General features: G+C 40.4%; 1 protein-coding gene across 1 annotated transcript in view; it reads right to left on the bottom strand.

Moving 5' to 3' along the window:
- Positions 1-12,569, bottom strand: part of arid1ab (AT rich interactive domain 1Ab (SWI-like)) — a 67,755-nt gene extending 55,186 nt beyond the window's left edge. Inside the window, exon 1 of the mRNA XM_044335184.1 lies at positions 12,264-12,569. The gene's annotated coding sequence lies outside the window, so the exon portion shown is untranslated. The remainder of the gene's footprint in view (positions 1-12,263) is intronic.
- Between the last annotated feature and the right edge of the window lie 1,139 nt (positions 12,570-13,708).

The following is a 13,708-nucleotide window of genomic DNA, read 5'->3' as shown; positions in this document are numbered from 1 at the left end:
GAATGACTACTACATAGTAAAAATTACACTACTGTGGAAGGGAAGTGTGAAATTTCCCGCCACATGCTTCCTTAGTTACTGTGATAAACCCACCAGCATAAATACACATAATATAGGTTAAAAAGTAACCTTTACAGTTCCACTAGATCTACAGTGGCATTGGCTACTTCAACAGCAAACAGTAATGGAATGAAATAGATTGTAAACAACACAGACTAGAATGTAGACACATGGATAATTATGGTCTGTAGTAAAACAGCATCATGAACACAACTGATATACAACACAAATGTGTTTTGAGAGAATAGGGTACTAGAGTCTATTGACAGTAATGTGAAAATAGGATAAAAATATAAACATCTATTAAATATTTTGTGTCTTAAAAACATCAACAGAACATTCACCCAGCTCTTGATAAATGTGAGGGAATGGGAATATATTTAAAAAATATTGTTTTTTCATATTGAAAGATAGTGTGCATTTTAGTTGCATGACATGCAAAAATTTGCTTGTATTTGCCTTTCAATTTCTAGCTTATCTTAGACGTTTTTGCTTAATTTGATTATGTAAAGTGGCTCTTAGACACACCACACACACACACAAACAAACAACAACTGATACAACAAATGCATGTTTTCGATGTGGCATAAAGTTTGCAATTTCCAACTAGGAAGCACATGAATGCTGCGACATTGTGTGTTCACGAGCCTCGGGTGGAGCACTTGAAGGCAGCATCACCGCTTGCAAAAGCAGCAGAACTTTGCTATGTGAATGTGGGGGATGGGAAGCAGCAGCTCCCTGCTCTGCTCAGTCCTTTCTCTCTACAATGCGGGGCTTTCTGTTCACATTGCTCACTCTGTCAGTGGAAAAGAGATTCTCTTTTACTTTAAGTTTTACTTAGGAACCAACAAAAATATCCACATGTATTTTAAAGCTGCAAAGACAGCTTTTGTATGTTTAATAAAGCAGAGTATGCAGGGTGGAGGGGGTCAGCTCAGCTGCTGTCTGCTTATATAGGCTAAGGGAGGAGTGTGTATGTGTGTTAGCAGAAAGCGCAGAGACAAGGCTGTAAGGGAGGAGGGGGTAGGGAGCTTCTATTTCTTTTTAGCATAAACTTGCTGTTTATTATCAAGGGGTGCAGTCTCTCTTCTTCTCTCTTTCATATTTTTGTACCTCATAAAAGAGCACCACAATCTGCTTTCTATGCTCTGTTTTCCCAGTCTTATTTTAGAAGTGGCTTCAAAATGTGCTGTATTTTCAGCGCTCACCTTGAAAAAAATATTTATCTGTTCTTCAGCTATGTGTAGCTGCAAAGTGACTTTAAAGCACTAAGATCATATGGTATGTTAAATCTCTGGGAGAGCAACAACATGATGCTAAAGACCTCCTGTGCAGCTAAGAGTGTCATACATTTATTTATGTGATTCTTGTTTTACAAGGATATGGTGTTCTCTAAAATGCCATGCTGCCTGTCCAGACATGTTTAACAGCAAACATGAGGACCTCTGTAACAAAGAATTAATGGGGACACAGTGATTGTTGAAAGTGATATAACTTGGGACTGCAGACTCTCACTTTGGAATACTGAGGCTGAATCAGAAAAGCTCGTCTATAGTAGTTTACGGATGATATTACAATTGCAGTCGCTGTACTATTGCTGTTGCCACCCACAGATAATGGAATGACTTGACGAAAAAGTGTTACCATGAAAACTTCTCACTGTGATTCTCTGTCATAATCCTGTCTGGCTCATGTAGAATAAGATTCACACTTCCCACATGATCGCATAGTATTGTGCCCCGTTTCTGTCTTTTGTCTCATTCATATTCATCCAAAAAAGAAGAAAATCTGATGTTATCCTCAGATTTTAGCACATGTGCTGTCTGGACTTTATCACATTTGAGTCTTTGCTCTGACTGTTGATTGTATGGGAGAGGCAGAGAGGGGACGGCAGGGAGGGGGGTCATGTGACACCCCCCACCTCCCCACTTCTGTCCCAGGATGATGATTTAAGAGTGTTTACTTGTGCCCCACCACCGCCTCCCTCCGAGGATGACCATGATGCATCACCTTCAGCCCGATGCCGCGGCTTCCCTGGCCGTCGCCAAGGCAGCAGCTTGGACTTCATCCAGGGGCCTTTTTCTTTTTAATCATTATTAAACTGATATTAGGGGTTGATTAGAAGGAAGAAAAAGAAAGTGACAACTGAAGCAGCGGTGAAAAGCTGCATTTAAAGTTGCAAAGAGTTGGGAGGAGTTCATTATTCAAATAAGACTAGTTATAAATGCAAAACACAAATTTCAGTGGACAGGCTAGAGCCATAAATATTTTACGAACTGAACTAAGCCAAAATATTCTATTTCTGTTAATTTATGTAAGCCTTTGATTTTCTTAAATATGCATTTTTAATGTAGTAACTTTCTCTGATCTTCGGACAGTAAAAGTGTCACTCTTGTTGAGCGAGTTAACTGATGACTGATCATTCAGGAGTTTTTCTTTTATTTTAATCCCTTGGGATCCAGTCTGGGAATGGAGCCATACAATCACCAAGACAACCCAATAATGTGGCGTGGAATTTCCTAACAAGAGTGGAGTTGAATTCAGACACACACACACAGATGCATGACACACAACCACGTGTACAATAGGGGACTGCCCATTGGTCCAAAGGACCATTATTCCAAAACCCCAATGGTTCGAAAAATGTCCCATTGGACCGAAAGCCCATTAGTCTGACGGCCCGTTATCCTGAAAACAAACGCCCATTGCTCAGAAGGCCCATTGCTCCAAAAATACACACTCTGGTGACTGCTGGCCTGACTACTCTTCAGACTCCCTTAATATATTGCTCAATTTAACAGATCTGGGTTCCCCATTACACGGATATTCCTCCTAAATCATAACATGTGACTTTGTGTGACTCTTAAACAAAGACTTTTCATTTCGGCTGATATTTAACTTTAAAAGCTCTTGTGTGGACTAAGTTAAATAAACTAAAGTAAGATGTGTGACATTCTGAAACACTGCCAGTCCACAGATTTTTTTTTATAACAAGTGATTTCATTAAATCAGAGCTCTGCTTTGTGAAACATGATGCTGTATTTATCAGAACTGCATGAATTATAAAAAGTCTGTTTGATAAGTTAACTTACATTTTGTATGACTGATGATGAGGCAGCAACACAAACATGCTAGTTTTTACTGTGTAGTTTGACCTACAGTCACCTGTGTACTAAGGATTGATTGGAAAAAATATTTGAATTATTTTTGTGATGTTAATAGTGTCATATTGTGAAACAACTTTATTAAAGTAAAAGTCCTGTATTCAAATCGTATGTGACAGTAAACATTTTTATTGGTTAAATGTAGTTAAATATCATCAGATAAAGTCTTCAACTGTTTCCTTCTGTTGGAGGAAAACCTCTGTTCACATATTGTTAAATCTAACAGAGCCAAGCTTACTCCTTCTAAGAGATCATTTATGATTGATCTCTCATGACTCATAAACAGACACTCACTCATTCGGTGATCATTTAACATAATTCGGTAATAATTTTAGCTCCATGTAAAGTGCGTAAACGTGATGTTTCCAAGATAATCCTCGTCTGCCTTAACGATGCTGTTTGCACATTTTTATTACTGCTGATTTATTAAATCAGAGTTCTGCTGAGTGAAACACCACACTGAATTTAGCAGAGGACCTCAATAATAGAGATAAAGTCTGTTTTGTCAGGTAATAAACATTATCAGTGTCTGATAACCAATAAAATAATTGCCATTATCTATGGTTAAGTTGATTAGGCTACCTCTGTTGTCTTTTGCCCTTAATATCTTAGTGTACTTTGATGTGCTTGTTAAAAAATAATTGTTTTATGGTATGACAGCCATGTGGTTAAGATCTGGTTAGGGTTTAGGCACTGGTTAGGGTTAGGGAAAGATCATGGTTTGGGTTAAGAACAATAATATACACACTGAGAATTTATGGCTGTCAAGAGTCTGTCATTAATACACACTTGGGCAATCCCACACTGAGGCTGTCCTGGCCACACACACACACACACACACACACACACACACACACTAAAACAACACACTCAATTACAACAGTTGGGTCCTGTCCAGATGGTTGCCAGGCAGCAGTTCAACGCATAGTCTGGAGTGTGTAGAGGAAGGAAGTGCCACTTTGAGAAGTGCAATGGGCATCCGGCTCGTTCCCAGACATACTGTGTGTGTGTGTGTGTGTGTGTGTGTGTGTGTGTGTGTGTGTGTGTGTGTGTGGTGGAACCTGCCATTTAAACTTACACCTGGCAAACACACACCCACCACTTTGTAAACACTGCTGTAAAAAGGAATGTGCACTAGAAGTCCTGCAGGGGTTCCTAATGAATGAGAACAATCAGATTCATATTGGCTTTAAAAAAAACCACAGTCTCTCTTCACACTCCGGGGCTCAGTATGCATTTAATCCAAACATACAGCTTTGATAGATGAAAGGATATTAAAAAGCACTTGTGGAATTATTCCGCTCCCTTATAAGGTCATATTTCAGATTAATCTTTCGGCCATTGTTCTTACCTGATTTGATCAAATGGAATCAAACTTTTCACGAGCCACAGCTCACCCTGAACTGCTTAGCAGACATTCAGTCAGTTACTCCTCTCTCCTTGTATTATTCGCTCCCAAGCAGTGAAATCCTCTCTGTTCCTTTGGTGAAAATACACTAGGGGACCTCAATGCCCCACGACAGGCTATCAAATCAAAGCTGATAGGACATATTCAGGTTACACTGGAGCACTTTTATCTGCCTTTTTGTGTGTGTGTGTATGTGTGTGTGTGTGTGCGCCGGGTGATAAGGGGGCATTTTTCTGAGTTTTTTTTTTTTTTTTTTTTTTTTTTTTTGAAAATCTCTGAATTCATGAAGTCCACACAGTCACATCGGCACCGGCGCTGAATTCTAAACACTCCATTTTCTCACACAGTGTGTTCAAGTGAAGTGAAGGAAGCCCTGATCTCAACAAAGCCAGGCAAGGTTAAGAGCACTCAAAATTATGGTGTCCACCCTGCAAGGACAGAGAAGTGCTCACTCTCTTTTCAGCAGGGATGAAAAGAAACCGTGCGGGGAATCATCTCTTTAGTAAGGGAACTCATCACTGCGAGCATACTGGGAACTGCTCCATTGTGGTTCACAGAGCCCAGTATGTGAGCCTCTCCTTGACTGACAAACAGTCCCATCCCTGTAAATCACACAGAGCATCTTGTCAGAGTTTCAGCTGTGAGTTAGGGCCAAAATAAAGAGGAGAACAAGAGGATACAGTGGTCATACAGGGAAAACATAACCGGGGCTGCTCAAAAAACAAATGTAAGCTCCAGCTTTAAAAGTAGAGCTCTAGATTTCAGTGCTATAAATCTTTAAATATATTCATATCATTCATCTAGAAGTCTTAAGGCCCAGTAACAACAGCATTCCCCTGCATGTCCTCGCGAATATGTTGTGCTTGAAGTTTGGTGATGCCACAGTAGCAAGCCGAGAACAAGCTAGTGCCGTTTATTCCCCTCTGGCATTTTGTTCACAGGAATGTACATTTCATTCACTTGAGAGTTACCGAAGCATGGAAAAAAGCTCTTCAAGCTAGCTAGCGTGGTAACTGTCAATTAGCAAGTCTGTTAGCTTGGTAGCTAACGGAACACTTTGTGGGCAGTTTATTCAAAAGACTTAGTGTACTCATAGCAAACAGCAAAGAAATTTAAATTTCATAACCATGACCCTTTTGTGGAGCTGTTTATACTTATACTTTATGATATACTTTATACTATATACTGCAGAGGAGGTTAAATGAAAATGGAATTCTCATTTTCATTTCAAAGTTCACCAAAGTTGAACACAATACCCAGATTTGCCTTGCCTCATGGCTGAATCCATTGATATAGGCATTTCAAATGAAATAAATTGGTTTTGCCACAAACTTTTGCCATTTAAATTTGCTGGTATGACTGAGTCTTTTCTCTGAGCTTTGCAAAAATATCACTTTACAAAAATCATGGAGCTAATATTATGGAGACCCAAAGTGTTCAAAACTAAATAAAGAAAGAGGACATAATGACATTAATAATCATATAAATGAGTACAGTCAAAATATGTAATATAACCATGAAATTGTGAAATAATCCGATAAACTCGGCTCATTATTGTGAAATATTATTTCATTCTGCTTCTTTTCATTATGACAGAAAGAGAGTCATGATGCTTCTTTTCAACACAAAGTCTTTGTCAATCAAGACAAAAAGGGCAGAGCAGACATGTGATTGGCTGTTTGCTAATTCAGACCATAAAAAACAGCCATTATAATATAATATAATAAAACAGTCAAGTGAAAAGTACATTTTTAGATAAAAAATGGTGGAATAAAATTAAAATAACCTGCAATAACATTAATAATGATAATTTAAAAATTTAATGGTTATATTATATTTTGTCTGTGTTTATTCGGGTGATTTTTTTTCCACAATGTCTTCTTTGTTTTGTTTTTTTTAATTTTGAACACTTTACGTCTCCATAGACTTTGTCTACTGTTAAGAAACATTACAAACAGAAACATTTTATAGTTTTGAAACACTTAAAAAAGCTAGCTTTTGTTTCTGCACATTAAGTCACCAAAGCATTCATTAATATTTTCAGAATGTTTGGTTGAAAATCTATATTTGATGTTCACGAAGCAGCCCTTCTCTTGGGCCTTCTGCTCGTGCGGTACATCCAAGATAGAATGATAGACCAGCTATGAATATTTAAAACTATAATTGAACCAAATATGCATGTTTGAATTAGTGATTCAGAAGCCATAGGTTTGCAATCAATGGCAGCAGTCAAGGGACCTAGTGTTTGTTTTGAGGTGAAATAGCTAACTGTAATGCAGACATGATGAACAGTGGAGTGGCCTGGTAGAGAGATGGATGAAATTGACATGTTGAAGACAGAGTGATTAAGTTACCTGTTACAGAACAGCCCCTGAGTATATATCAATATGAACTGTGGCAGGCTGAGAAGATGAATTAGATGTGAAAAAAAAAAGAATGGCAAGCAGCTGTATTTATCCAGCACGGAAAATAGAGTCTATGTAGAAACCAAAGGAGCATTTTATGGAGAAACCATTTTCTGTGTGTAATATCAGTGTGTTGATACAAGGCATTATATTGAAAAATGGCTGATGTAATTCACTCCCTGGGCCCTCAGATGCTCAAGAGACCAATCTTCTCATATATTGAAATTGGATGTATTTCTGCTGTTACCAACTGAATCATTTTCTTGTCCCACTCTTTTAGCCTATTGTTTACAGATGCGCCTTTTGTTGTGCCTGAACTCTTCCCTCTTATGGGGGCTGATGTTTGTGCTGTTTCAAGCATGAGTGCCTTAACTTACAAAGGGCAACGATGAAGCGAAATTGAAAAAAAGGGGGAATACATTAGCATAGCAGTTTGATGGGAGATAGGTGGTGGAGCCGACGTGGAAACAGCAAGAGAGGTCGGTTTGGAGGAGGATAAACACAAACAGAGACTGTTTGGGGAAAATGGGGAACAAACTTTGGCACATAAAACATAATCTTTGCAAGTTGACAACATCATAAGAGAATAGGTTTGATGGGAAGGCTACATGTACTGACAGGGCCTTCAGGGGAGGGCACCTACATGACCCAGGGGCCCTTCCACTGTTATGGGGTTTGTCCCTGTGTGGGGCGGCAAACTTCAGGAATGACCTTTTGCATCTATGCTAGGACAGGGGGGTTGTCGGGGGTCCTGCACCACCCACCAGTCAACTGTGAAAACAAAACTTTATCTTAACTCTGCGGGGAGGCTGTGAGATAGGGGTCTACAAGGCTTTTGAGTGCAGAAACTATTCTTTGGTGCTGATTATTGGCCTGAAGGTCGCAGGGGCAAGGTGAAGATATGGGTGGCTCTGGCTGGGGGTGGGATCTCAAATCTTTGCATTGAAATGCTGATGAAAGAGGGGACATTCAGCTGTAATTGCTCCTTTGCTGTAATTCTAGGTGACACACCTCCAAGCTGAATACCAATAAAACAAAACCATGAGCGCTGACACTTAGTGCAGCTGCCACCTTCTTCTCCATGCGTGCTGAGGGAGGAGGATGCTGAGATTAACGAACACAATCTACTATAATGTGTGACAATAAAGTAAAACGAGGCTGTGCATATGACTTTCCAGTTTTTCTCCATCTGTTGCCAGTCGAGTTGATAAAACATAATCCACGGTTTCCTCTGAACATGATATGAGAGCTTACAATTTGGAACGCATCATTTGGATCATTTAGGATTTGGATCAGGTTCATATTTGAAGAGGGTATTTGAACCAAAACCTTAAGAGACACTGCTGGGCACAGCTCTTGCCAAATAGGGCATTTATAAAAGGTTGGCACAGGCCCTACAGAGTGAAGGCTGGCAAAGGCATGATGCCCACATCATAGTGCCAACCAAGGGTTTTGTTTGGCATGTGTCTCTGTAGTATGGCTTGTCTCCTCCAGACAACTGGCCCAAACACAACTTAGCATTAGGTTACAGAAGCATTACAAACGGAAAGTGATTCATTAAAAAGCTTTCAGTCCCTGCGAGAGATGAGAGTTGCAAGAATGAGGATCAATAAATAAAGATACATCAAAGGTGCAAAATATTGTGGACATATTGCATATCAGTTGTAGCCCTCTTTAGCCTCAGCTGTCTGTTTGGATTGGATTTCAATAAGAAAAATCAATAAAGAATAACAACTTTCATCATATGGATTCAAGGCATCAGTATATATTGTAGCATTAGTAATATATTGTTAATTTACTTTATCCTCGCTACCGCACAGGTGAGGGAAACTTAATTAAATGTGCAGTATCTCCTCAATTATAAACCCAGAGTGACAGTGTCTTTACCGTGAACCTGCTTACTGGAGGATTTGGCTGAATGCCTCTCCGAGAGATTTTGATATCCCTCGTTTGATAGCAGCAGGCGCCACATACGCAATCCTCACTGAGACTGTTACAATAAAAAGGAAGGCTCTAGGAACAGAGTCAGGGACAACAGCAATGTTTAATTTCAGGCACCGAGGAGAGCAATTTCTGTCCTGCAACTGTACAAATCAAGACAGTACGGAGAGAAGGGCAAAATATAACTAAAGTAATTTATTCTGGCTCGTTTTAACCTGCCAGTGAGGCCTATTTTAAGAGAAAATAAAAAAAAAGAGGGAGGAGGTGCTGAAGACAATGCATTTTAAAGGAGGCGCTTCCCCCCAGTGTGCCTTTATCTGTTAGTCAAACCCGCTAACGTAAACACATATTAAGGGGTAAGAAAGAGGGGTTTCCATAGCCACAGTTTTAAATGGCACCGTCGTGCTGTACACACTACCCCCCCTATTTGCAATGCTGTTTATTTGCTGTTGTGTTGGAAGAATTCAGGTTGTGCAGAAAGCGCTAATAGTGAGGTGCTGTGAGGCTTGGCTTGCGCTATTTCCATTGCAAGAGAAAGAAGAGAGAGACAGAAGAGGGCCCAGCAGACTGAGAAAAAAAAAAACATACAAGGCCGGTTATGCAGAAACACAGATTTAATGTAAGGCTTGGCTCTCTGTTATAAGCAGGGGAGAGAGGAAAAAGCTGGTCTGGACTGGCAGGAAGAGGGAAACGGAGAGGAGGAAGCAGAGCGACAGTCGCATCCAGCAGCCCAAAGGATGCCTGATAGCACGCAGATGGACCATTCAGAGGAGCTTTTGGAAGGATTCAGCCCGGTCTGAGAAATCACTGTCCCTGGTTGAGCAGGCTGGACCGTCTCTCTGGGAGCGACTTCTCAGAGAGGACGGGAATTGAAGCAGCTCCTGCCCCCTCTTTGGGTAAACAGTACAATAATACACTGAATTAACAACACAAGCCCTTGGGAAATCAGGTCCCTCTACAATAAATTGCCCCCCCACCCCCCCTAAACCCCCATCTATTACCCCCAACACCACCCACTACCCATGATTTTTATGGTTTCAAGCTCAATAACACAGTTATTATTAAATCATGTTTACTGGAATCACGTGCATGTCCTTGTCTTGGCTCTATAGCTATTGGGTTGTGATTTCAAATGTGTCTTCTTTCCCTATCTTTTTTTGGGGGGGGGTGAATTCATTACATTACATGATATTTCATAAGCAGTTATTGATTGAAGCTGTGGGCTAGAAATTCAGCACAGCCTTTGGTGTTGGAATCTGTGTAGAGGAATTGTATGACAGTTTTAAATCCATGTAAAAATAACATTTGCTTAATGCCGTTTGTTCAGATATATCACTCCTGGATGCTCAGATCATTGGCCGCCCATGCAGCTGAGCTTCTCGCTTGGAGGTCTTTACTTAGGCAATACATAAAACATCAAGCATGTAAGCAAGAAACACTGTTCATCAACACAATGCGCGGTGTGAAAAGGAGTATACGGTTCTTGCCGAGCCACATTAAAGCGCTCTCCAAACCTCTGATTCTGTTTGTTCTGTCGTCTCTGCTGGAGACCAGGTAGGAACCCCTTAACTGTGGCTTCTCACCCGCCGCTTAATCTTACCCACAATCACATTCAGTGACAGGCGCACAAAGCCGTCCGGCGAGCCCAACAAGGCTCTGCTATTATGTAACCACTGACAGCTGGGCTTTCAAGGGAGGGGTGAACCCCCATCCGTGTGGCAGCACTTTGTGTCAACCAGACGTGACAGTCAAGAAAGAGCATGGGTAGAAAAAGGGTATTATCAGGCCAGGCAGAGGCATACAGTCCCAGTAACAAATGCTCTGAGTGATGGAGTCAACATCAAAACAGCAGCGCAGGGACGATGCTAACATTTCCTCCACATTATCAAATGTCATGTGAGATGCTGTGTGCGTATGACACTTGATAACAAGTGGTGGGCCATCAGTAGCCTGTATTATTAATGCCATGTAGAAAATAATATGATCAAAAATCTATGTATTTTCTTGGCTACCACATCACAATGTGTTCCAGGGGTAATAACAATTATGGCTCTCTACAGTATGTTGTAGAGACGGATGAGAGGATTTTACGTTCTGTAGGAGGAAAGTCTTTTAAGTGCACCCAAAAATGTTCTTGGTTGCATTTCAATTAAACGCATCTCAACGTAGATTCCTGTGTCTTAATAAAAGTGGGAATGAGCACATGTGCATGGGTTTGAAGTCTCTACGTTCAAAGGCGCTAATTTCTTCCCCCATTGTTTTTTCTTAATATGTCATTTCTTTGAAACGGTGGCACATGACATTGAACACAGAGGCACCCAAATGTTTGATTAAACTGCGCATCGCCTCCCTTTAGGCCGACATCTCCGGCGGGTCTTTGATGCTCTGAACACACAACGGAGCCAAAGGACCCAGAATAGCGGGGGGATAATCAACAGACGGTGTGTTGATTTTGCCACCCTTTCCAAATAATTCCCTGTTGTTCCAGGGAAGAATCGCTGTCAGTGGCGGCATTCCAGGGCAGACAGTCTGTAGAGATTGTACAGGATGAGGGCCGCCGTCTAGATACTGTAGATCTAAACATGTCTGTGGTCACACAGACCTGGCCTTCAACATACTCTTTAACCAAGCTGGCTGTGGTTTTGCCTGCATGAGCAGCTCAGGCAGGCATATAAACTTGTTTATAACATCCACAATTAATGACTAACACTCCTGTTCCTTAATGAGGTTAAACTTTTATGAAAGTGGGGTGCTGCACCACCATAATAGAACAAAAAGTCAAAGGAAGGGGCAAAGGAGGGTATTGAAATATACACAAATTACAAAAAATATGTGTTAAGTAGAGAGGATCCAAAGTAAAAATCATTAAAATATTGACCAAGTGATTTTTCATATTCTCAGCCATTTATTATAGAGTAACTTTACATTACTTCTGTTTTTCCCCCCAAAGCACGCTATAATATACTTTTATATGGAAATATGAGGAACAACGTAACATAAATTAGCAATAAGTGTGTATTTATTCACATCAGAGCTATCAATTAGATATCTGATAGGACTATTTACTTTAATTTATTAAGTGTTAACAGCATGTGGTAATGTATTGTTAATAAGAAACTAAGTATAAAGTTTATAGAAGCTAATGTTAAGCTACCTTCTCCACATTTCCAACATGTCTGTCCTGCACTTTTAATGGTGCAGAGGCTGGTGCATTACAGGTTGAATCCAGATAAGAAACCTTGCCATTTTGTTGCTGTGGGACATTTTGTGGACATGCTAACTGACCTTCGGGGCTATTCTTGACACAAGGATGTCCCACTTTGCCGACCACCAGTATAACCAGTTGCACTTTCTGTGTTGCTGCTGTCTGGCGCTCTCTCGGTTGAGCCGGAGTCTGTCATGTCTAGATAGAGGTCATAGTACAGCAACCGTTCCCTCCAATACACAGGCAGTTCATTAGCACGCAGAGACTAAAAACGGTCAAAAATAGTCCAAATATGAAAGATACCACGGTCACATTTTGGAGTGACATATTTTTTAAACAATATGGAAAACTATTACACTTTCCTCCTTTATTTTTCTACTTTTAAAACGTGTTTCTACTTCAGATTAAAATCAAACTCCAGTCCGTGTTTTCCCCGCAGCCGGAGCCTCAATTTACTGTGTGTGCTTTCAGCGCCGAAGCACTCACTGGCAACCTTAAGGATTCCTCCGCGGCTCACTTGTCTGTGTGCGTGTATGTGACTCTTGTTTTACAGCACAAAAACGACAAAGTGTTTTCCCGGTACGCCACGCAAAACAAACTGTAATAGTTTATTTTGATCGTCATTTCACGGGATAGTAAATATAGTACGTTTCAACGTCTGCAGGCCAGGTTTGGGGAACTTGAGGCACTATTTTGCCCCAGCTGCCCTGTCTTTCTAACGCATACAATACATTCCTGTGTTGTTCCGCGGTGTGACAAGGCCCTGCCTGCCTGCTGTTCCTGTAAACTCCCGCCTTCACTCAATGAGCGAGAGAGGCAGAGAGACACGGAGGCAGAAAGGAGAGAGAGAGAGTGGAAAAGCCCTATAAAACAAGCAGGCCCACAGCACCCACATTGGAGTTCATATTCCATTATAGAGCATGCATCAAGTTTGTTGGGTATAATGAACACTGTAATCACATAATAAACTAATGACTCACACATATCACAGTAGAGAGATATCAATTCACCCAACAAAACTGCACACATAACAAATGATTCAGTCCTCATTGTCCACTGCAAGTGCTAACACAACAAATGAGTAGCTGCTGAGAACACTAAATGAATAAATACACATTTGTTAACAGGGCTATGTAACTCTAGATAGCTTTATAATGATTGGGCTAAATATAATAAAGTGGAATAAAATTTATATTTCCAATCCCATTTTTACAAAGTCAACATGTCCTTCAACTGACATGTAAACTGAAACTGCAGCTATTTGTTGCTTAAACCATTTAATCCTGATTAGTTTGATCAGTTTTAGTGAATATTAACCCTGGATATAGTAGATAAACTTATAATGAGGCTCTTCAAAAAAACACTCCATAATATTTCTATCATATTACTGTAGGGACTTTAAAGTACATCTGTGCCACTCAAATGTGGGCCTTTATTGCTGTTGTCATAAATTTTATCTCCTATCACTAAAATAATTCTATAACATAGGGTTTATACCTAGCTGTGCTGCTATTTCCCTATGTGA

This window comes from Thunnus albacares, chromosome 19 (genome assembly GCF_914725855.1).
Source record: "Thunnus albacares chromosome 19, fThuAlb1.1, whole genome shotgun sequence".
Classification (NCBI taxonomy): domain Eukaryota; kingdom Metazoa; phylum Chordata; class Actinopteri; order Scombriformes; family Scombridae; genus Thunnus; species Thunnus albacares.
The sequence above is the reverse complement of the archived record's forward strand: the minus strand, read 5'-3'. Positions and strand labels throughout refer to the sequence as shown.